Genomic DNA, 25,773 nt, shown 5'->3' on the forward strand with positions numbered 1-25,773 from the left:
GGGTGGTTTTTCTTTATTTACAGTGGTCTCTGGGTGGTTTATCTTTATTTACAGTGGTCCCTGGGTGGTTTATCTTTATTTACAGTGGTCCCTGGGTGGTTTATCTTTATTTACAGTGGTTCCCTGGGTGGTTTTTCTTTATTTACAGAGGTTACTGGGTGGTTTATCTTTATTTACAGTGGTCCCTGGGTGGTTTATCTTTATTTACAGTGGTCCCTGGGTGGTTTATCTTTATTTACAGTGGTCCCCGGGTGTTTTATCTTTATTTACAGTGGTTCCTGGGTGGTTTACCTGTATTTGCATTGTTCCCTGGGTGGTTTATCTTTATTTACAGTGGTCCCTGTGTGGTTTATCTTCATTTACAGTGGTCCCCGGGTGGTTTCTCATTATTTACAGTGGTCCCTGGGTGGTTTATCTTTATTTACAGTGGTCCCTGGGTGGTTTATCTTTATTTACAGTGGTCCCTGTGTGGTTTATCTTTATTTACAGTGGTCCCTGGGTGGTTTATCTTTATTTACAGTGGTCCCAGGGTGGTTTATCTTTATTTACAGTGGTCCCTGGGTGGTTTATCTTTATTTGCAGTGGTCTCTGGGTGGTTTATCTTTATTTACAGTGGTCCCTGTGTGGTTTATTTTTATTTACAGTGGTCTCTGAGTGGATTTTCTTTATTTACAGTGGTCTCTGGGTGGTTTATCTTTATTTACAGTGGTCCCTGTGTGGTTTATCTTTATTTACAGTGGTCCCTGGGTGGTTTATCTTTATTTACAGTGGTACCTGGGTGGTTTATCTTATTTACAGTGGTCCCTGGGTGGTTTATCTTTATTTACAGTGGTCTCTGGGTGGTTTATCTTTATTTACAATGGTCCCTGGGTGGTTTATCTTTATTTACAGTGGTCCCTGGGTGGTTTATCTTTATTTACAGTGGTCCCTGGGTGGTTTATCTTTATTTACAGTGGTCCCTGGGTGGTTTATCTTTGTTTACAGTGGTCCCTGGGTGGTTTATCTTTATTTACAGTGGTCCCCGGGTAGTTTATCTTTATTTACAGTGGTCCCCGTTTGGTTTATCTTTATTTACAGTGGTCCCTGGGTGGTTTATCTTTATTTACAGTGGTCCCTGGGTGGTTTATCTTTGTTTACAGTGGTCGCTGGGTGGTTTATCTTTATTTACAGTGGACCCTGGGTGGTTTATCTTTATTGACAGTGGTCCCTGGGTGGTTTATCTTTATTTACAGTGGTTCCCGGGTGGTTTATCTTTATTTACAGTGGTTCCTGGGTGGTTTATCTTGAATTACAGTGGTTCCTGGGTGGTTTATCTTTATTTACAGTGGTCCCTGGGTGGTTTATCTTTATTTACAGTGGTTCCCGGGTGGTTTATCTTTATTTACAGTGGTGTCTGGCTGGTTTCTCTTTATTTACAGTGATCGCCGGATGGTTTATCTTTATTTGCAGTTGTCCCTGGGTGGTTTATCTTTATTTACAGTGGTCCCCGGGTGGTTTATCTTTATTTACAGTGGTCCCCTGGTGGTTTATCTTGAATTACAGTGGTTCCTGGGTGGTTTATCTTTATTTACAGTGGTCCCTGGGTGGTTTTTCTTTATTTACAGTGGTCCCTGGGTGGTTTATCTTTATTTACAGTGGTCCCCTGGTGGTTTATCTTGAATTACAGTGGTCACTGGGTGGTTTATCTTTATTTACAGTGGTCCCTGGGTGTTTTTTCTTTATTTCCAGTGGTCCCTGGGTGGTTTATCTTTATTTACAGTGGTCTCTGGGTGGTTTATCTTTATTTACAGTGGTTCCTGGGTGGTTTATCTTTATTTACAATGGTCCCTGGGTGGTTTATCGTTATTTACAGTGGTCCCCGGGTGGTTTATCTTTATTTACAGTGGTCCCTGTGTGGTTTATCTTTATTTACAGTGGTCCCTGGGTGGTTTATCTTTATTTACAGTGGTCCCTGGGTGGTTTTTCTTTATTTACTGTGGTTCTCGGGTGGTTTATCTTTATTTACAGTGGTTCCCTGGGTGGTTTATCTTCATTTACAGTGGTCTCTGGGTGGTTTATCTTTATTTACAATGGTCCCTGGGTGGATTATCTTTATTTATAGTGGTCCCCGGGTGGTTTATCTTTATTTACAGTGGTCCCCGGGTGGTTTATCTTTATTTACAGTGGTCCCCGGGTGGTTTATCTTTATTTACAGTGGTTCCTGGGTGGTTTATCTTTATTTACAGTGGTCCCTGGGTGGTTTTTCTTTATTTACAGTGGTCCCTGGGTGGTTTATCTTTATTTACAGTGGTCCCTGGGTGGTTTTTCTTTATTTACTGTGGTTCTCGGGTGGTTTATCTTTATTTACAGTGGTTCCCTGGGTGGTTTATCTTCATTTACAGTGGTCTCTGGGTGGTTTATCTTTATTTACAATGGTCCCTGGGTGGATTATCTTTATTTATAGTGGTCCCCGGGTGGTTTATCTTTATTTACAGTGGTCCCCGGGTGGTTTATCTTTATTTACAGTGGTCCCCGGGTGGTTTATCTTTATTTACAGTGGTTCCTGGGTGGTTTATCTTTATTTACAGTGGTCTCTGGGTGGTTTATCTTTATTTACAGTGGTCCCTGTGTGGTTTATTTTTATTTACAGTGGTCTCTGAGTGGATTTTCTTTATTTACAGTGGTCTCTGGGTGGTTTATCTTTATTTACAGTGGTCCCTGTGTGGTTTATCTTTATTTACAGTGGTCCCTGGGTGGTTTATCTTTATTTACAGTGGTACCTGGGTGGTTTATCTTATTTACAGTGGTCCCTGGGTGGTTTATCTTTATTTACAGTGGTCTCTGGGTGGTTTATCTTTATTTACAATGGTCCCTGGGTGGTTTATCTTTATTTACAGTGGTCCCTGGGTGGTTTATCTTTATTTACAGTGGTCCCTGGGTGGTTTATCTTTATTTACAGTGGTCCCTGGGTGGTTTATCTTTGTTTACAGTGGTCCCTGGGTGGTTTATCTTTATTTACAGTGGTCCCCGGGTAGTTTATCTTTATTTACAGTGGTCCCCGTTTGGTTTATCTTTATTTACAGTGGTCCCTGGGTGGTTTATCTTTATTTACAGTGGTCCCTGGGTGGTTTATCTTTGTTTACAGTGGTCGCTGGGTGGTTTATCTTTATTTACAGTGGACCCTGGGTGGTTTATCTTTATTGACAGTGGTCCCTGGGTGGTTTATCTTTATTTACAGTGGTTCCCGGGTGGTTTATCTTTATTTACAGTGGTTCCTGGGTGGTTTATCTTGAATTACAGTGGTTCCTGGGTGGTTTATCTTTATTTACAGTGGTCCCTGGGTGGTTTATCTTTATTTACAGTGGTTCCCGGGTGGTTTATCTTTATTTACAGTGGTGTCTGGCTGGTTTCTCTTTATTTACAGTGATCGCCGGATGGTTTATCTTTATTTGCAGTTGTCCCTGGGTGGTTTATCTTTATTTACAGTGGTCCCCGGGTGGTTTATCTTTATTTACAGTGGTCCCCTGGTGGTTTATCTTGAATTACAGTGGTTCCTGGGTGGTTTATCTTTATTTACAGTGGTCCCTGGGTGGTTTTTCTTTATTTACAGTGGTCCCTGGGTGGTTTATCTTTATTTACAGTGGTCCCCTGGTGGTTTATCCTGAATTACAGTGGTCACTGGGTGGTTTATCTTTATTTACAGTGGTCCCTGGGTGTTTTTTCTTTATTTCCAGTGGTCCCTGGGTGGTTTATCTTTATTTACAGTGGTCTCTGGGTGGTTTATCTTTATTTACAGTGGTTCCTGGGTGGTTTATCTTTATTTACAATGGTCCCTGGGTGGTTTATCGTTATTTACAGTGGTCCCCGGGTGGTTTATCTTTATTTACAGTGGTCCCTGTGTGGTTTATCTTTATTTACAGTGGTCCCTGGGTGGTTTATCTTTATTTACAGTGGTCCCTGGGTGGTATTTCTTTATTTACTGTGGTTCTCGGGTGGTTTATCTTTATTTACAGTGGTTCCCTGGGTGGTTTATCTTCATTTACAGTGGTCTCTGGGTGGTTTATCTTTATTTACAATGGTCCCTGGGTGGATTATCTTTATTTATAGTGGTCCCCGGGTGGTTTATCTTTATTTACAGTGGTCCCCGGGTGGTTTATCTTTATTTACAGTGGTCCCCGGGTGGTTTATCTTTATTTACAGTGGTTCCTGGGTGGTTTATCTTTATTTACAGTGGTCCCTGGGTGGTTTTTCTTTATTTACAGTGGTCCCTGGGTGGTTTATCTTTATTTACAGTGGTTCCCGGGTGGTTTACCTTTATTTACAGTGATTCCCGTGTGGTTTATATTTATTTACAGTGGACCCTGGGTGGTTTATCTTTATTTACAGTGGTCCCTGGGTGGTTTATCTTTATTTACAGTGGTCTCTGGGTGGTTTTTCATTATTTACAGTGGCCCCTGGGTGGTTTATCTTTATTTACTGTGGTCTCTGGGTGGTTTATCTTTATTTACAGTGGTCCCTGGGTGGTTTATCTTTATTTACAGAGGTCCCTGGGTGGTTTATCTTTATTTACAGTGGTCCCTGTGTGGTTTATCTTTATTTACAGTGGTCCCTGGGTGGTTTATCTTTATTTACAGTGGTCCCAGGGTGGTTTATCTTTATTTACAGTGGTCCCTGGGTAGTTTATCTTTATTTACAGTGGTCCCTGGGCTGTTTATCTTTATTTACAGTGGTCCCTGGGTGGTTTACCCTTATTTACAGTGGTCCCTGGGTGGTGTATCTTTATTTACAGTGGTCCGTGGGTGATTTATCTTTATTTACAGTGGTACCTGGGTGGTTTATCTTTATTTACAGTGGTCCCTGGGTGGTTTATCTTTATTTACAGTGGTCCCTGGGTGGTTTATCGTTATTTACAGTGGTCCCCAGGTAGTTTATCTTTATTTACAGTGGTCTCTGGTTGGTTTATCTTTATTTACAGGGGTCCCTGTGTGGTTTATCTTTATTTACAGTGGTCCCTGGGTGGTTTATCTTTATTAACAGTGGTCCCAGGGTGATTTTTCTTTATTTACAGTGGTCCCTGGGTGGTTTATCTTTATTTACAGTGGTCTCTGGGTGGTTTATCTTTATTTACAGTGGTCCCTGGGTGGTTTATCTTTATTTACAGTGGTCTCTGGGTGGTTTATCTTTATTTACAGTGGTCCCTGGGTGGTTTATCTTTATTTACAGTGGTCTCTGGGTGGTTTATCTTTATTTACAGTGGTCCCTGGGTGGTTTATCTTTATTTACAGTGGTCCCTGTGTGGTTTATCTTTATTTACAGTGGTCCCCGGGTGGTTTTTCTTTATTTACAGTGGTCCCTGGGTGGTTTATCTTTATTTACAGTGGTCCCTGGGTGGTTTATCTTTATTTACATTGGTCCCTGTGTGGTTTATCTTTATTTACAGTGGTCCCTGGGTGGTTTATCTTTATTTACAGTGGTCCCAGGGTGGTTTATCTTTATTTACAGTGGTCCCTGGGTGGTTTATCTTTATTTGCAGTGGTCTCTGGGTGGTTTATCTTTATTTACAGTGGTCCCTGTGTGGTTTATTTTTATTTACAGTGGTCTCTGGGTGGTTTTTCTTTATTTACAGTGGTCTCTGGGTGGTTTATCTTTATTTACAGTGGTCCCTGTGTGGTTTATCTTTATTTACAGTGGTCCCTGGGTGGTTTATCTTTATTTACAGTGGTACCTGGGTGGTTTATCTTTATTTACAGTGGTCCCTGGGTGGTTTATCTTTATTTGCAGTGGTCTCTGGGTGGTTTATCTTTATTTACAATGGTCCCTGGGTGGTTTATCTTTATTTACAGGGGTCCCTGGGTGGTTTATCTTTATTTACAGTGGTCCCTGGGTGGTTTATCTTTATTTACAGTGGTCCCTGGGTGGTTTATCTTTGTTTACAGTGGTCCCTGGGTGGTTTATCTTTATTTACAGTGGTCCCCGGGTAGTTTATCTTTATTTACAGTGGTCCCCGTTTGGTTTATCTTTACTTACAGTGGTCGCTGGGTGGTTTATCTTTATTTACAGTGGACCCTGGGTGGTTTATCTTTATTGACAGTGGTCCCTGGGTGGTTTATCTTTATTTACAGTGGTCCCCGAGTGGTTTGTCTTTATTTACAGTGGTCCCCTGGTGGTTTATCTTGAATTACAGTGGTCCCTGGGTGGTTTATCTTTATTTACAGTGGTCCCCGGATGGTTTATCTTTATTTACAGTGGTCCCTGGTGGTTTATCTTGAATTACAGTGGTCCCTGGGTGGTTTATCTTTATTTACAGTGGTCCCCTGGTGGTTTATCTTGAATTACAGTGGTCCCTGGCTGGTTTCTCTTTATTTACAGTGATCCCCGGATGGTTTATCTTTATTTACAGTTGTCCCTGGGTGGTTTATCTTTATTTACATGGTCCCCGGGTGGTTTATCTTTATTTACAGTGGTCCCCTGGTGGTTTATCTTGAATTACAGTGGTCCCTGGGTGGTTTATCTTTATTTACAGTGGTCCCTGGGTGGTTTATCTTTATTTACATGGTCCCCGGGTGGTTTATCTTTATTTACAGTGGTCCCCTGGTGGTTTATCTTGAATTACAGTGGTCTCTGGGTGGTTTATCTTTATTTACAGTGGTCCCTGGGTGGTTTATCTTTATTTACAGTGGTCCCTGGGTGGTTTTTCTTTATTTACAGTGGTCTCTGGGTGGTTTATCTTTATTTACAGTGGTTCCTGGGTGGTTTATCTTTATTTACAGTGGTCCCTGGGTGGTTTATCTTTATTTACAGTGGTCCCCGGGTGGTTTATCTTTATTTACAGTGGTCTCCGGGTGGTTTATCTTTATTTACAGTGGTCCCCGGGTGGTTTATCTTTATTTACAGTGGTCTCTGGGTGGTTTCTCTTTATTTACAGTGGTCTCTGGGTGGTTTATCTTTATTTTCAGTGGTCTCTGGGTGGTTTATCTTTATTTACAGAGGTCCCTGGGTGGTTTATCTTTATTTACAGTGGTCCCCGGGTGGTTTATCTTTATTTACAGTGGTCCCTGTGTGGTTTATCTTTATTTACAGTGGTCCCTGGGTGGTTTATCTTTATTTACAGTGGTCTCTGGGTGGTTTATCTTTATTTACAGTGGTTCCCGGGTGGTTTACCTTTATTTACAGTGGTTCCCTGGGTGGTTTATCTTTATTTATAGTGGTCCCCGGGTGGTTTATCTTTATTTACAGTGGTTCCCTGGGTGGTTTATCTTTATTTATAGTGGTCCCCGGGTGGTTTATCTTTATTTACAGTGGTCCCCTGGTGGTTTATCTTGAATTACAGTGGTCCCTGGCTGGTTTCTCTTTATTTACAGTGATCCCCGGATGGTTTATCTTTATTTACAGTTGTCCCTGGGTGGTTTATCTTTATTTACATGGTCCCCGGGTGGTTTATCTTTATTTACAGTGGTCCCCTGGTGGTTTATCTTGAATTACAGTGGTCCCTGGGTGGTTTATCTTTATTTACAGTGGTCCCTGGGTGGTTTATCTTTATTTACATGGTCCCCGGGTGGTTTATCTTTATTTACAGTGGTCCCCTGGTGGTTTATCTTGAATTACAGTGGTCTCTGGGTGGTTTATCTTTATTTACAGTGGTCCCTGGGTAGTTTATCTTTATTTACAGTGGTCCCTGGGTGGTTTTTCTTTATTTACAGTGGTCTCTGGGTGGTTTATCTTTATTTACAGTGGTTCCTGGGTGGTTTATCTTTATTTACAGTGGTCCCTGGGTGGTTTATCTTTATTTACAGTGGTCCCCGGGTGGTTTATCTTTATTTACAGTGGTCTCCGGGTGGTTTATCTTTATTTACAGTGGTCCCCGGGTGGTTTATCTTTATTTACAGTGGTCTCTGGGTGGTTTCTCTTTATTTACAGTGGTCTCTGGGTGGTTTATCTTTATTTACAGTGGTCGCTGGGTGGTTTATCTTTATTTACAGTGGACCCTGGGTGGTTTATCTTTATTGACAGTGGTCCCTGGGTGGTTTATCTTTATTTACAGTGGTCCCCGGGTGGTTTGTCTTTATTTACAGTGGTCCCCTGGTGGTTTATCTTGAATTACAGTGGTCCCTGGGTGGTTTCTCTTTATTTACAGTGATCCCCGGATGGTTTATCTTTATTTACAGTTGTCCCTGGGTGGTTTATCTTTATTTACATGGTCCCCGGGTGGTTTATCTTTATTTACAGTGGTCCCCTGGTGGTTTATCTTGAATTACAGTGGTCCCTGGGTGGTTTATCTTTATTTACAGTGGTCCCTGGGTGGTTTATCTTTATTTACATGGTCCCCGGGTGGTTTATCTTTATTTACAGTGGTCCCCTGGTGGTTTATCTTGAATTACAGTGGTCTCTGGGTGGTTTATCTTTATTTACAGTGGTCCCTGGGTAGTTTATCTTTATTTACAGTGGTCCCTGGGTGGTTTTTCTTTATTTACAGTGGTCTCTGGGTGGTTTATCTTTATTTACAGTGGTTCCTGGGTGGTTTATCTTTATTTACAGTGGTCCCTGGGTGGTTTATCTTTATTTACAGTGGTCCCCGGGTGGTTTATCTTGAATTACAGTGGTCCCTGGGTGGTTTATCTTTATTTACAGTGGTCCCCGGATGGTTTATCTTTATTTACAGTGGTCCCTGGTGGTTTATCTTGCATTACAGTGGTCCCTGGGTGGTTTATCTTTATTTACAGTGGTCCCCTGGTGGTTTATCTTGAATTACAGTGGTCCCTGGCTGGTTTCTCTTTATTTACAGTGATCCCCGGATGGTTTATCTTTATTTACAGTTGTCCCTGGGTGGTTTATCTTTATTTACATGGTCCCCGGGTGGTTTATCTTTATTTACAGTGGTCCCCTGGTGGTTTATCTTGAATTACAGTGGTCCCTGGGTGGTTTATCTTTATTTACAGTGGTCCCTGGGTGGTTTATCTTTATTTACATGGTCCCCGGGTGGTTTATCTTTATTTACAGTGGTCCCCTGGTGGTTTATCTTGAATTACAGTGGTCTCTGGGTGGTTTATCTTTATTTACAGTGGTCCCTGGGTGGTTTATCTTTATTTACAGTGGTCACTGGGTGGTTTTTCTTTATTTACAGTGGTCTCTGGGTGGTTTATCTTTATTTACAGTGGTTCCTGGGTGGTTTATCTTTATTTACAGTGGTCCCTGGGTGGTTTATCTTTATTTACAGTGGTCCCCGGGTGGTTTATCTTTATTTACAGTGGTCTCCGGGTGGTTTATCTTTATTTACAGTGGTCCCCGGGTGGTTTATCTTTATTTACAGTGGTCTCTGGGTGGTTTCTCTTTATTTACAGTGTTCTCTGGGTGGTTTATCTTTATTTACAGTGGTCTCTGGGTGGTTTATCTTTATTTACAGAGGTCCCTGGGTGGTTTATCTTTATTTACAGTGGTCCCCGGGTGGTTTATCTTTATTTACAGTGGTCCCTGTGTGGTTTATCTTTATTTACAGTGGTCCCTGGGTGGTTTATCTTTATTTACAGTGGTCTCTGGGTGGTTTATCTTTATTTACAGTGGTTCCCGGGTGGTTTACCTTTATTTACAGTGGTTCCCTGGGTGGTTTATCTTTATTTATAGTGGTCCCCGGGTGGTTTATCTTTATTTACAGTGGTTCCCTGGGTGGTTTATCTTTATTTATAGTGGTCCCCGGGTGGTTTATCTTTATTTACAGTGGTCCCCGGGTGGTTTATCTTTATTTACAGTGGTCCCTGGGTGGTTTATCTTTATTTACAGTGGTCCCTGGGTGGTTTTTCTTTATTTACAGTGGTCCCTGGGTGGTTGATCTTTATTTACAGTGGTTCCCGGGTGGTTTACCTTTATTTACAGTGGTTACCGGGTGGTTTCTATTTATTTACAGTGGACCCTGGGTGGTTTATCTTTATTTACAGTGGTCCCTGGGTGGTTTATCTTTATTTACAGTGGTCTCTGGGTGGTTTATCATTATTTACAGTGGCCCCTGGGTGGTTTATCTTTATTTACTGTGGTCTCTGGGTGGTTTATCTTTATTTACAGTGGTCCCTGGGTGGTTTATCTTTATTTACAGTGGTCCCTGGGTGGTTTATCTTTATTTACAGTGGTCCCTGTGTGGTTTATCTTTATTTACAGTGGTCCCTGGGTGGTTTATCTTTATTTACAGTGGTCCCAGGGTGGTTTATCTTTATTTACAGTGGTCTCTGGGTGGTTTATCTTTATTTGCAGTGGTCTCTGAGTGGTTTATCTTTATTTACAGTGGTCCCTGTGTGGTTTATTTTTATTTACAGTGGTCTCTGGGTGGTTTTTCTTTATTCACAGTGGTCTCTGGGTGGTTTATCTTTATTTACAGTGGTCCCCGGGTGGTTTATCTTTATTTACAGTGGTCCCTGGGTGGTTTATCTTTATTTACAGTGGTCTCTGGGTGGTTTACCTTTATTTACAATGGTCCCTGGGTGGTTTATCTTTATTTACAGTGGTCCCTGGGTGCTTCATCTTTATTTGCAGTGGTCCCTGGGTGGTTTATCTTTATTTACAGTGGTCACTGTGTGGTTTATCTTTTTTTACAGTGGTCCCTGGGTGGTTTATCTTTATTTACAGTGGTCCCCGGGTAGTTTATCTTTATTTACAGTGGTCCCCGGGTGGTTTATCTTTATTTACAGTGGTCTCTGGGTGGTTTATCTTTATTTACAATGGTCCCTGGGTGGATTATCTTTATTTATAGTGGTCCCCGGGTGGTTTATCTTTATTTACAGTGGTCCCCGGGTGGTTTATCTTTATTTACAGTGGTCCCCGGGTGGTTTATCTTTATTTACAGTGGTACCTGGGTGGTTTATCTTTATTTACAGTGGTCCCTGGGTGGTTTTTCTTTATTTACAGTGGTCCCTGGGTGTTTTATCTTTATTTACAGTGGTTCCCGGGTGGTTTACCTTTATTTACAGTGGTTCCCGGGTGGGTTATATTTATTTACAGTGGACCCTGGGTGGTTTATCTTTATTTACAGTGGTCCCTGGGTGGTTTATCTTTATTTACAGTGGTCTCTGGGTGGTTTATCATTATTTACAGTGGCCCCTGGGTGGTTTATCTTTATTTACTGTGGTCTCTGGGTGGTTTATCTTTATTTACAGTGGTCCCTGGGTGGTTTATCTTTATTTACAGTGGTCCCTGGGTGGTTTACCTTTATTTACAGTGGTCCCTGTGTGGTTTATCTTTATTTACAGTGGTCCCTGGGTGGTTTATCTTTATTTACAGTGGTCCCAGGGTGGTTTATCTTTATTTACAGTGGTCCCTGGGTGGTTTATCTTTATTTGCAGTGGTCTCTGAGTGGTTTATCTTTATTTACAGTGGTCCCTGTGTGGTTTATTTTTATTTACAGTGGTCTCTGGGTGGTTTTTCTTTATTCACAGTGGTCTCTGGGTGGTTTATCTTTATTTACAGTGGTCCCTGGGTGGTATATCTTTATTTACAGTGGTCCCTGGGTGGTTTATCTTTATTTACAGTGGTCCCTGGGTGGTTTATCTTTATTTACAGTGGTCCCTGGGTGGTTTATCTTTATTTACAGTGGTCTCTGGGTGGTTTACCTTTATTTTCAATGGTCCCTGGGTGGTTTATCTTTATTTACAGTGGTCCCTGGGTGGTTTATCTTTACTTACAGTGGTCCCTGGGTGGTTTATCTTTATTTACAGTGGTCCCTGGGTGGTTTATCTTTTTTTACAGTGGTCCCTGGGTGGTTTATCTTTATTTACAGTGGTCCCCGGGTAGTTTATCTTTATTTACAGTGGTCCCCGGGTGGTTTATCTTTATTTATAGTGGTCGCTGGGAGGTTTATCTTTATTTACAGTGGACCCTGGGTGGTTTATCTTTATTGACAGTGGTCCCTGGGTGGTTTATCTTTATTTACAGTGGTCCCTGGGTGGTTTATCTTTATTTACAGAGGTCCCTGGGTGGTTTATCTTTATTTACAGTGGTCCCTGGGTGGTTTATCTTTATTTACAGTGGTCTCTGGGTGGTTTATCTTTATTTACATTGGTCTCTGGGTGGTTTATCTTTATTTACAGTGGTCCCTGGGTGGTTTATCTTTATTTACAGTGGTCCCTGGGTGGTTTAGCTTTATTTACAGTGGTTCCCGGGTGGTTTATATTTATTTACAGTGGTCCCTGGGTGGTTTATCTTTATTTACAGTGGTCCCTGGGTGGTTTATCTTTATTTACAGTGGTCTCTGGGTGGTTTATCTTTATTTACAGTGGTCCCCGAGTGGTTTATCTTTATTTACAGTGGTCTCTGGGTGGTTTATCTTTATTACAGTGGTCCCTGGGTGGTTTATCTTTATTTACAGTGGTCCCTGGGTGGTTTATCTTTATTTGCAGTGATTCCCGGGTGGTTTATCTTTATTTACAGTGGTTCCCGGGTGGTTTATATTGATTTCCAGTGGTGCCTGGGTGGTTTATCTTTATTTACAGTGGTCCCTGGGTGGTTTATCTTTATTTACAGTGGTTCCCGGGTGGTTTATCTTTATTTAAAGTGGTCCGTGGGTGGTTTATCTTTATTGACAGTGGTCTCTGTGTGGTTTATCTTTATTTACAGTGGTCCCTGGGTGGTTTATCTTTATTTACAGTGGTCCCTGGGTGGTTTATCTTTATTTACACTGGTCCCTGGGTGGTTTATCTTTATTTACAGTGGTCCCTGGGTGGTTTATCTTTATTTACAGTGGTCCCTGGGTGGTTTATCTTTATTTACAGTGGTCTCTGTGGGGTTTATCTTTATTTACAGTGGTCCCTGGGTGGTTTATCTTTATTTACAGTGGTCCCTGGGTGGTTTATCTTTATTTACAGTGGTCCCATGGTGGTTTCTCTTTATTTACAGTGGTCCCTGGGTGGTTTATCTTTATTTACAGTGGTCCACGGGTGGTTTATCTTTATTTACAGTGATCTCTGGGTGGTTTATCTTTATTTACAGTGGTCCCTGTGTGGTTTATCTTTATTTACAGTGGCCCCTGGGTGGTTTATCTTTATTTACAGTGGTCCCCGGCTGGTTTATCTTTATTTAAAGTGGTCCACGGGTGGTTTATCTTTATTTACAGTGGTCCCTGGGTGGTTTATCTTTATTTACAGTGGTCCCCGGGTGGTTTATCTTTATTTACAGTGATCCCCGGGTGGTTTATCTTTATTTACAGTGGTCCCCGGCTGGTTTATCTTTATTTACAGTGGCCCCTGGGTGGTTTATCTTTATTTACAGTGGTCCCCGGCTGGTTTATCTTTATTTAAAGTGGTCCACGGGTGGTTTATCTTTATTTACAGTGGTCCCTGGGTGGTTTATCTTTATTTACAGTGGTCTCCGGGTGGTTTATCTTCATTTACAGTGGTCTCTGGGTGGTTTATCTTCATTTACAGTGGTCCCTGCGTGGTTTATCTTTATTTACAGTGGTCTCTGGTTGTTTTATCTTTATTTACAGTGGTTCCTGGGTGGTTTATCTTTATATCCAATGGTCTCTGGGTGGTTTCTCTTTATTTATAGTGGTCCCTGGGTGGTTTATCTTTATTTACTGTGGTCCCTGGGTGGTTTACCTTTATTTACAATGGTCCCCGTGTGGTTTATCTGTATTTACAGTGGTCCCTGGGTGGTTTATCTTTATTTTCAGTGGTCCCTGGGTGGTTTATCTTTATTTACAGTGGTTCCTGGGTGGTTTATCTTTATTTACCGTGGTCCCTGGTTGTTTTATCTTTATTTACAGTGGTCTCTGGGTTGTTTATCTTTATTTACAGTGTTCCCCGTGTGGTTTATCTTTATTTACAGCGGTCCCTGGGTGGTTTATCTTTATTTACAGTGGTCTCTGGGTGGTTTATCTTTATTTACAGTGGTCCCCGTGTGGTTTATCTTTATTTACAGTGGACCCCGGGTGGTTTATCTTTATTTACAGTGGTCCCTGGGTGGTTTATCTTTATTTACAGTGGTCCCTGGGTGGTTTGTCTTTATTTACAGTGGTTCCTGGGTGGTTTATCTTTATTTCCAACGGTCTCTGGGTGGTTTGTCTTAATTTACAGTGGTCCCTTTGTGGTTTATCTTTATTTACAGTGGTCTCTGTGTGGTTTATCTTTATTTACAGTAGTTCCCGGGTGGTTTATCTTTATTTACAGTGGTCCCTGGGTGGTTTATCTTTATTTACAGTGGTCCCCGTGTGGTTTATCTTTATTTACAGTGGTCCCTGGGTGGTTTATCTTTATTTACAGTGGTCCCTTTGTGGTTTATCTTTATTTACAGTGGTCTCTGTGTGGTTTATCTTTATTTACAGTAGTTCCCGGGTGGTTTATCTTTATTTACAGTGGTCCCTGGGTGGTTTATCTTTATTTACAGTGGTCCCTGGGTGGTTTATCTTTGTTTACAGTGGTCCCTGGGTGGTTTATCTTTATTTACAGTGGTCCCCGGGTGGTTTATCTTTATTTACAGTGGTCCCTGGGTGGTTTATCTTTATTTACAGTGGTCCCTGGGTGGTTTATCTTTATTTACAGTGGTCCCTGGGTGGTTTATCTTTATTTACAGTGGTTCCTGGGTGGTTTATCTTTATTTACAGTGGTCCCCGTGTGGTTTATCTTTATTTACAGTGGTCCCTGGGTGGTTTATCTTTATTTACAGTGGTCCCCGGGTGGTTTATCTTTATTTACAGTGGTCCCTGGGTGGTTTATCTTTATTTACAGTGGTCCCTGGGTGGTTTATCTTTATTTACAGTGGTCCCTGGGTGGTTTATCTTTATTTACAGTGGTCCCTGGGTGGTTATCTTTATTTACAGTGGTCCCTGGGTGGTTTATCTTTATTTACAGTGGTCCCTGGGTGGTTTATCTTTATTTACAGTGGTCCCTGGGTGGTTTATCTTTATTTACAGTGGTCTCTGGGTGGTTTATCTTTATTTACAGTGGTCCCTGGGTGGTTTATCTTTATTTACAGTGGTCCCTGGGTGGTTTATCTTTATTTACAGTGGTCCCTGGGTGGTTTATCTTTATTTACAGTGGTGTCTGGGTGGTTTCTCTTTATTTACAGTGGTCCCTGGGTGGTTTATCTTTATTTACTGTGGTCCCTGGGTGGTTTACCTTTATTTACAGTGGTCACCGTGTGGTTTATCTTTATTTACAGTGGTCCCTGGGTGGTGTATCTTTATTTTCAGTGGTCCCTGGGTGGTTTATCTTTATTTACAGTGGTTCCTGGGTGGTTTATCTTTATTTACAGCGGTCCCCGGGTGGTTTATCTTTATTTACAGTGGTCCCTGAGTGGTTTATCTTTATTTACAGTGGTCGCTGGGTGGTTTATCTTTATTTGCAGTGGTCCCTGGGTGGTTTATCTTTATTTACAGTGGTCTCTGGGTGATTTATCTTTATTTACAGTGGTCCCTGGGTGTTTTATCTTTATTTACAGTGGTCTCTGGGTGGTTTATCTTTATTTACAGTGGTCCCCGTGTGGTTTATCTTTATTTACAGTGGTTCCTGGGTGGTTTATCTTTATTTCCAATGGTCTCTGGGTGGTTTATCTTTGTTTACAGTGGTCCCTGGGTGGTTTATCTTTATTTACAGTGGTCTCTGTGTGGTTTACCTTCATTTACAGTGGTTCCCGGGTGGTTTATCTTTATTTACAGTGGTCCCTGGGTGGTTTATCTTTATTTACAGTGGTCCCCGTGTGGTTTATCTTTATTTACAGTGGTCCCTGGGTGGTTTATCTTTATTTACAGTGGTCCCCGGGTGGTTTATCTTTATTTACAGTGGTCCCTGGGTGGTTTATCTTTATTTACAGTGGTCCCTGCGTGGTTTATCTTTATTTACAGTGGTCCCTGGGTGGTTTATCTTTATTTACAGTGGTCCCTGGGTGGTTTATCTTTATTTACAGTGGTCCCTGGGTGGTTTATCTTTATTTACAGTGGTCCCTGGGTGGTTTATCTTTATTTACAGTGGTCCCTGGGTGGTTTATCTTTATTTACCGTGGTCCCTGGGTGGTTTATCTTCATTTACAGTGGTCTCTGGGTGGTTTATCTTTATTTACAGTGGTCCCTGAGTGGTTTATCTTTATTTACAGTGGTCGTTGGGTGGTTTATCTTTATTTACAGTGGTCCCTGGGTGGTTTATCTTTAATTACAGTGGTCTCTGGGTGATTTATCTTTATTTACAGTGGTCACTGGGTGTTTTATCTTTATTTACCGTGGTCTCTGGGTGGTTTATCTTTATTTACAGTGGTCCCCGTGTGGTTTATCTTTATTTACAGTGGTTCCTGGGTGGTTTATCTTTATTTCCAATGGTCTCTGGGTGGTTTATCTTTATTTACAGTGGTCCCTGGGTGGTTTATCTTTATTTACAGTGGTCTCTGTGTGGTTTATCTTTATTTACAGTGGTTCCCGGGTGGTTTATCTTCATTTACAGTGGTCCCTGGGTGGTTTATCTTTATTTACAGTGGTCCCCGTGTGGTTTATCTTTATTTACAGTGGTCCCTGGGTGGTTTATCTTTATTTACAGTGGTCCCCGGGTGGTTTTTCTTTATTTACAGTGGTCCCTGCGTGGTTTCTCTTTATTTACAGTGGTCCCTGGGTGGTTTATCTTTATTTACAGTGGTCCCTGGGTGCTTTATCTTTATTTACAGTGGTCCCTGGGTGGTTTATCTTTATTTACAGTGGTCCCTGGGTGGTTTATCTTTATTTACCGTGGTCCCTGGGTGGTTTATCTTTATTTACAGTGGTCTCTGGGTGGTTTATCTTTATTTACAGTGGTCCCTGGGTGGTTTATCTTTATTTACAGTGGTCCCCGGGTGGTTTATCTTTATTTACAGTGGTCCCTGTGCGGTTTATCTTTATTTACAATTGTCCCTGGATGGTTTATCTATATTTACAGTGGTCTCTGGGTGGTTTATCTTTATTTACAGTGGTCCCCGGGTGGTTTATCTTTATTTACAGTGGTCCCTGGGTGGTTTATCTTTATTTACAGTGGTCCCTGGGTGGTTTATCTTTATTTACAGTGGTCCCTGGGTGGTTATCTTTATTTACAATGGTCCCTGGGTGGTTTACCTTTATTTACAGTGGTCCCTGGGTGGTTTATCTTTATTTACAGTGGTCCCTGGGTGGTTTATCTTTATTTACAGTGGTTCCTGGGTGGTTTATCTTTATTTACAGTGGTCCCCGTGTGGTTTATCTTTATTTACAGTGGTCCCCGGGTGGTTTATCTTTATTTACAGTGGTCCCTGGGTGGTTTATCTTTATTTACAGTGGTCCCTGGGTGGTTTATCTTTATTTACAGTGGTCCCTGGGTGGTTTATCTTTATTTACAGTGGTCCCTGGGTGGTTATCTTTATTTACAGTGGTCCCTGGGTGGTTTATCTTTATTTACAGTGGTCCCTGGGTGGTTTATCTTTATTTACAGTGGTCTCTGGGTGGTTTATCTTTATTTACAGTGGTCCCTGGGTGCTTTATCATTATTTACAGTGGTCCCCGGGTGTTTTATCTTTATTTACAGTGATCCCTGGGTGGTTTATCTTTATTTACAGTGGTCTCTGGGTGGTTTATCTTTATTTACAATGGTCCCTGTGCGGTTGATCTTTATTTACAATTGTCCCTGGGTGGTTTATCTTGATTTACAGTGGTCCCCGGGTGGTTTATATTTATTTACAGTGGTCCCCGGGTGGTTTATCTTCATTTACAGTGGTCCCTGGGTGGTTTATCTTTATTTACAGTGGTCCCCGGGTGGTTTATATTTATTTACAGTGGTCCCCGGGTGGTTTATCTTCATTTACAGTGGTCCCTGGGTGGTTTATCTTTATTTACAGTGGTCCCCGGGTGGTTTATCTTTATTTACAGTCATCCCCGGGTGGTTTATCTTTATTTACAGTGGTTCCCGGGTGGTTTATCTTGAATTACAGTGGTCCCTGGGTGGTTTATCTTTATTTACAGTGGTCCCTGGGTGGTTTATCTTTATTTACCGTGGTCCCTCGGTGGTTTATCTTTATTTACAGTGGTCTCTGGGTGGTTTATCTTTATTTACAGTGGTCCCTGAGTGGTTTATCTTTATTTACAGTGGTCGCTGGGTGGTTTATCTTTATTTACAGTGGTCCCTGGGTGGTTTATCTTTATTTACAGTGGTCTCTGGGTGATTTATCTTTATTTACAGTGGTCCCTGGGTGTTTTATCTTTATTTACAGTGGTCTCTGGGTGGTTTATCTTTATTTACAGTGGTCCCCGTGTGCTTTATCTTTATTTACAGTGGTTCCTGGGTGGTTTATCTTTATTTCCAATGGTCTCTGGGTGGTTTATCTTTATTTACAGTGGTCCCTGGGTGGTTTATCTTTATTTACAGTGGTCTCTGTGTGGTTTATCTTTATTTACAGTGGTTCCCGGGTGGTTTATCTTTATTTACAGTGGTCCCTGGGTGGTTTATCTTTATTTACAGTGGTCCCCGTGTGGTTTATCTTTATTTACAGTGGTCCCTGGGTGGTTTATCTTTATTTACAGTGGTCCCTGGGTGGTTTATCTTTATTTACAGTGGTCCCTGAGTGGTTTATCTTTATTTACAGTGGTCACTGGGTGGTTTATCTTTATTTACCGTGGTCCCTGGGTGGTTTATCTTTATTTACAGTGGTCTCTGGGTGGTTTATCGTTATTTACAGTGGTCCCTGGGTGGTTTATCTTTATTTACAGTGGTCCCCGGGTGGTTTATATTTATTTACAGTGGTCCCTGTGCGGTTTATCTTTATTTACAATTATCCCTGGGTGGTTTATCTATATTTACAGTGGTCTCTGGGTGGTTTATCTTTATTTACAGTGGTCCCCGGGTGGTTTATCTTTATTTACAGTGGTCCCTGGGTGGTTTCTCTTTATTTACAGTGGTCCCTGGGTGGTTTATCTTTGTTTACAGTGGTCCCTGGGTGGTTTATCTTTATTTACAGTGGTCCCCGGGTGGTTTATCTTTATTTACAGTGGTCCCTGGGTGGTTTATCTTTATTTACAGTGGTCCCTGGGTGGTTTATCTTTATTTACAGTGGTCCCTGGGTGGTTTATCTTTATTTACAGTGGTTCCTGGGTGGTTTATCTTTATTTACAGTGGTCCCCGTGTGGTTTATCTTTATTTACAGTGGTCCCTGGGTGGTTTATCTTTATTTACAGTGGTCCCCGGGTGGTTTATCTTTATTTACAGTGGTCCCTGGGTGGTTTATCTTTATTTACAGTGGTCCCTGGGTGGTTTATCTTTATTTACAGTGGTCCCTGGGTGGTTTATCTTTATTTACAGTGGTCCCTGGGTGGTTATCTTTATTTACAGTGGTCCCTGGGTGGTTTATCTTTATTTACAGTGGTCCCTGGGTGGTTTATCTTTATTTACAGTGGTCCCTGGGTGGTTTATCTTTATTTACAGTGGTCTCTGGGTGGTTTATCTTTATTTACAGTGGTCCCTGGGTGGTTTATCTTTATTTACAGTGGTCCCTGGGTGGTTTATCTTTATTTACAGTGGTCCCTGGGTGGTTTATCTTTATTTACAGTGGTCTCTGGGTGGTTTCTCTTTATTTACAGTGGTCCCTGGGTGGTTTATCTTTATTTACTGTGGTCCCTGGGTGGTTTACCTTTATTTACAGTGGTCACCGTGTGGTTTATCTTTATTTACAGTGGTCCCTGGGTGGTGTATCTTTATTTTCAGTGGTCCCTGGGTGGTTTATCTTTATTTACAGTGGTTCCTGGGTGGTTTATCTTTATTTACAGCGGTCCCCGGGTGGTTTATCTTTATTTACAGTGGTCCCTGAGTGGTTTATCTTTATTTACAGTGGTCGCTGGGTGGTTTATCTTTATTTGCAGTGGTCCCTGGGTGGTTTATCTTTATTTACAGTGGTCTCTGGGTGATTTATCTTTATTTACAGTGGTCCCTGGGTGTTTTATCTTTATTTACAGTGGTCTCTGGGTGGTTTATCTTTATTTACAGTGGTCCCCGTGTGGTTTATCTTTATTTACAGTGGTTCCTGGGTGGTTTATCTTTATTTCCAATGGTCTCTGGGTGGTTTATCTTTGTTTACAGTGGTCCCTGGGTGGTTTATCTTTATTTACAGTGGTCTCTGTGTGGTTTACCTTCATTTACAGTGGTTCCCGGGTGGTTTATCTTTATTTACAGTGGTCCCTGGGTGGTTTATCTTTATTTACAGTGGTCCCCGTGTGGTTTATCTTTATTTACAGTGGTCCCTGGGTGGTTTATCTTTATTTACAGTGGTCCCCGGGTGGTTTATCTTTATTTACAGTGGTCCCTGGGTGGTTTATCTTTATTTACAGTGGTCCCTGCGTGGTTTATCTTTATTTACAGTGGTCCCTGGGTGGTTTATCTTTATTTACAGTGGTCCCTGGGTGGTTTATCTTTATTTACAGTGGTCCCTGGGTGGTTTATCTTTATTTACAGTGGTCCCTGGGTGGTTTATCTTTATTTACAGTGGTCCCTGGGTGGTTTATCTTTATTTACCGTGGTCCCTGGGTGGTTTATCTTCATTTACAGTGGTCTCTGGGTGGTTTATCTTTATTTACAGTGGTCCCTGAGTGGTTTATCTTTATTTACAGTGGTCGTTGGGTGGTTTATCTTTATTTACAGTGGTCCCTGGGTGGTTTATCTTTAATTACAGTGGTCTCTGGGTGATTTATCTTTATTTACAGTGGTCACTGGGTGTTTTATCTTTATTTACAGTGGTCTCTGGGTGGTTTATCTTTATTTACAGTGGTCCCCGTGTGGTTTATCTTTATTTACAGTGGTTCCTGGGTGGTTTATCTTTATTTCCAATGGTCTCTGGGTGGTTTATCTTTATTTACAGTGGTCCCTGGGTGGTTTATCTTTATTTACAGTGGTCTCTGTGTGGTTTATCTTTATTTACAGTGGTTCCCGGGTGGTTTATCTTCATTTACAGTGGTCCCTGGGTGGTTTATCTTTATTTACAGTGGTCCCCGTGTGGTTTATCTTTATTTACAGTGGTCCCTGGGTGGTTTATCTTTATTTACAGTGGTCCCCGGGTGGTTTTTCTTTATTTACAGTGGTCCCTGCGTGGTTTCTCTTTATTTACAGTGGTCCCTGGGTGGTTTATCTTTATTTACAGTGGTCCCTGGGTGCTTTATCTTTATTTACAGTGGTCCCTGGGTGGTTTATCTTTATTTACAGTGGTCCCTGGGTGGTTTATCTTTATTTACCGTGGTCCCTGGGTGGTTTATCTTTATTTACAGTGGTCTCTGGGTGGTTTATCTTTATTTACAGTGGTCCCTGGGTGGTTTATCTTTATTTACAGTGGTCCCCGGGTGGTTTATCTTTATTTACAGTGGTCCCTGTGCGGTTTATCTTTATTTACAATTGTCCCTGGATGGTTTATCTATATTTACAGTGGTCTCTGGGTGGTTTATCTTTATTTACAGTGGTCCCCGGGTGGTTTATCTTTATTTACAGTGGTCCCTGGGTGGTTTATCTTTATTTACAGTGGTCCCTGGGTGGTTTATCTTTATTTACAGTGGTCCCTGGGTGGTTATCTTTATTTACAATGGTCCCTGGGTGGTTTACCTTTATTTACAGTGGTCCCTGGGTGGTTTATCTTTATTTACAGTGGTCCCTGGGTGGTTTATCTTTATTTACAGTGGTTCCTGGGTGGTTTATCTTTATTTACAGTGGTCCCCGTGTGGTTTATCTTTATTTACAGTGGTCCCCGGGTGGTTTATCTTTATTTACAGTGGTCCCTGGGTGGTTTATCTTTATTTACAGTGGTCCCTGGGTGGTTTATCTTTATTTACAGTGGTCCCTGGGTGGTTTATCTTTATTTACAGTGGTCCCTGGGTGGTTATCTTTATTTACAGTGGTCCCTGGGTGGTTTATCTTTATTTACAGTGGTCCCTGGGTGGTTTATCTTTATTTACAGTGGTCTCTGGGTGGTTTATCTTTATTTACAGTGGTCCCTGGGTGCTTTATCATTATTTACAGTGGTCCCCGGGTGTTTTATCTTTATTTACAGTGATCCCTGGGTGGTTTATCTTTATTTACAGTGGTCTCTGGGTGGTTTATCTTTATTTACAATGGTCCCTGTGCGGTTGATCTTTATTTACAATTGTCCCTGGGTGGTTTATCTTGATTTACAGTGGTCCCCGGGTGGTTTATATTTATTTACAGTGGTCCCCGGGTGGTTTATCTTCATTTACAGTGGTCCCTGGGTGGTTTATCTTTATTTACAGTGGTCCCCGGGTGGTTTATATTTATTTACAGTGGTCCCCGGGTGGTTTATCTTCATTTACAGTGGTCCCTGGGTGGTTTATCTTTATTTACAGTGGTCCCCGGGTGGTTTATCTTTATTTACAGTCATCCCCGGGTGGTTTATCTTTATTTACAGTGGTTCCCGGGTGGTTTATCTTTATTTACAGTGGTCCCTGGGTGGTTTATCTTTATTTACAGTGGTCCCTGGGTGGTTTATCTTTATTTACCGTGGTCCCTCGGTGGTTTATCTTTATTTACAGTGGTCTCTGGGTGGTTTATCTTTATTTACAGTGGTCCCTGAGTGGTTTATCTTTATTTACAGTGGTCGCTGGGTGGTTTATCTTTATTTACAGTGGTCCCTGGGTGGTTTATCTTTATTTACAGTGGTCTCTGGGTGATTTATCTTTATTTACAGTGGTCCCTGGGTGTTTTATCTTTATTTACAGTGGTCTCTGGGTGGTTTATCTTTATTTACAGTGGTCCCCGTGTGCTTTATCTTTATTTACAGTGGTTCCTGGGTGGTTTATCTTTATTTCCAATGGTCTCTGGGTGGTTTATCTTTATTTACAGTGGTCCCTGGGTGGTTTATCTTTATTTACAGTGGTCTCTGTGTGGTTTATCTTTATTTACAGTGGTTCCCGGGTGGTTTATCTTTATTTACAGTGGTCCCTGGGTGGTTTATCTTTATTTACAGTGGTCCCCGTGTGGTTTATCTTTATTTACAGTGGTCCCTGGGTGGTTTATCTTTATTTACAGTGGTCCCTGGGTGGTTTATCTTTATTTACAGTGGTCCCTGGGTGGTTTATCTTTATTTACAGTGGTCACTGGGTGGTTTATCTTTATTTACCGTGGTCCCTGGGTGGTTTATCTTTATTTACAGTGGTCTCTGGGTGGTTTATCGTTATTTACAGTGGTCCCTGGGTGGTTTATCTTTATTTACAGTGGTCCCCGGGTGGTTTATATTTATTTACAGTGGTCCCTGTGCGGTTTATCTTTATTTACAATTATCCCTGGGTGGTTTATCTATATTTACAGTGGTCTCTGGGTGGTTTATCTTTATTTACAGTGGTCCCCGGGTGGTTTATCTTTATTTACAGTGGTCCCTGGGTGGTTTCTCTTTATTTACAGTGGTCCCTGGGTGGTTTATCTTTATTTACAGTGGTCCCTGGGTGGTTATCTTTACTTACAGTGGTCCCTGGGTGGTTTATCTTTATTGACAGTGGTCCCTGGGTGGTTTATCTTTATTTACAGTGGTCCCTGGGTGGTTTATCTTTATTTACAGTGGTTCCTGGTTGGTTTATCTTTATTTACAGTGGTCCCCGGGTGGTTTATCTTTATTTTCAGTGGTCCCCGGGTGGTTTATCTTTATTTACAGTGGTCCCTGGGTGGTTTATATTTATTTACAGTGGTCCCTGGGTGGTTTATCTTTATTTACAGTGATCCCTGGGTGGTTTATCTTTATTTACAGTTGTCCCTGTGTGGTTATCTTTATTTACAGTGGTCCCTGGGTGGTTTATCTTTATTTACAGTGGTCCCTGGGTGGTTTATCTTTATTTACAGTGGTCTCTGGGTGGTTTATCTTTATTTACAGTGGTCCCTGGGTGGTTTATCTTTATTTACAGTGGTCCCCGGGTGGTTTATTTTATTTACAGTGGTCCCTGGGTGGTTTATCTTTATTTACAGTGGTCCCTGTGCGGTTGATCTTTATTTACAATTGTCCCTGGGTGGTTTATCTTTATTTACAGTGGTCCCCGGGTGGTTTATATTTATTTACAGTGGTCCCCGGGTGGTTTATATTTATTTACAGTGGTCCCCGGGTGGTTTATCTTCATTTACAGTGGACCCTGGGTGGTTTATCTTTATTTACAGTGGTACCCGGGTGGTTTATCTTTATTTACAGTCATCCCCGGGTGGTTTATCTTTATTTACAGTGGTTCCCGGGTGGTTTATCTTTATTTACAGTGGTCCCTGGGTGGTTTATCTTTATTTACAGTGGTCCCTGGGTGGTTTATCTTTATTTACCGTGGTCCCTGGGTGGTTTATCTTTATTTACAGTGGTCTCTGGGTGGTTTATCTTTATTTACAGTGGTCCCTGAGTGGTTTATCTTTATTTACAGTGGTCGCTGGGTGGTTTAACTTTATTTACAGTGGTCCCTGGGTGGTTTATCTTTATTTACAGTGGTCTCTGGGTGATTTATCTTTATTTACAGTGGTCCCTGGGTGTTTTATCTTTATTTAAAGTGGTCTCTGGGTGGTTTATCTTTATTTACAGTGGTCCCCGTGTGCTTTATCTTTATTTACAGTGGTTCCTGGGTGGTTTATCTTTATTTCCAATGGTCTCTGGGTGGTTTATCTTGATTTACAGTAGTCCCTGGGTGGTTTATCTTGATTTACAGTGGTCTCTGTGTGGTTTATCTTTATTTACAGTGGTTCCCGGGTGGTTTATCTTTATTTTCAGTGGTCCCTGGGTGGTTTATCTTTATTTACAGTGGTCCCCGTGTGGTTTATCTTTATTTACAGTGGTCCCTGGGTGGTTTATCTTTATTTACAGTGGTCCCCGGGTGGTTTATCTTTATTTACAGTGGTCCCTGGGTGGTTTATCTTTATTTACAGTGGTCCCTGCGTGGTTTATCTTTATTTACAGTGGTCCCTGGGTGGTTTATCTTTATTTACAGTGGTCCCTGGGTGGTTTATCTTTATTTACAGTGGTCCCTGGGTGGTTTATCTTTATTTACAGTGGTCCCTGGGTGGTTTATCTTTATTTACAGTGGTCACTGGGTGGTTTATCTTTATTTACCGTGGTCCCTGGGTGGTTTATCTTTATTTACAGTGGTCTCTGGGTGGTTTATCTTTATTTACAGTGGTCCCTGGGTGGTTTATCTTTATTTACAGTGGTCCCCGGGTGGTTTATCTTTATTTACAGTGGTCCCTGGGTGGTTTATCTTTATTTACAGTGGTCCCTGCGTGGTTTATCTTTATTTACAGTGGTCCCTGGGTGGTTTATCTTTATTTACAGTGGTCCCTGGGTGGTTTATCTTTATTTACAGTGGTCCCTGGGTGGTTTATCTTTATTTACAGTGGTCCCTGGGTGGTTTATCTTTATTTACAGTGGTCACTGGGTGGTTTATCTTTATTTACCGTGGTCCCTGGGTGGTTTATCTTTATTTACAGTGGTCTCTGGGTGGTTTATCTTTATTTACAGTGGTCCCTGGGTGGTTTATCTTTATTTACAGTGGTCCCCGGGTGGTTTATCTTCATTTACAGTGGTCCCTGTGCGGTTTATCTTTATTTACAATTATCCCTGGGTGGTTTATCTATATTTACAGTGGTCTCTGGGTGGTTTATCTTTATTTTCAGTGGTCCCCGGGTGGTTTATCTTTATTTACAGTGGTTCCTGGTTGGTTTATCTTTACTTACAGTGGTCCCCGGGTGGTTTATCTTTATTTACAGTGGTCCCCGGGTGGTTTATCTTTATTTACAGTGGTCCCTGGGTGGTTTATCTTTATTTACAGTGGTCCCTGGGTGGTTTATTTTTATTTACAGTGGTCCCTGGGTGGTTTATCTTTATTTACAGTTG

This window comes from Scyliorhinus torazame, chromosome 5, assembly GCF_047496885.1.
Source record: "Scyliorhinus torazame isolate Kashiwa2021f chromosome 5, sScyTor2.1, whole genome shotgun sequence".
NCBI lineage: Eukaryota > Metazoa > Chordata > Chondrichthyes > Carcharhiniformes > Scyliorhinidae > Scyliorhinus > Scyliorhinus torazame.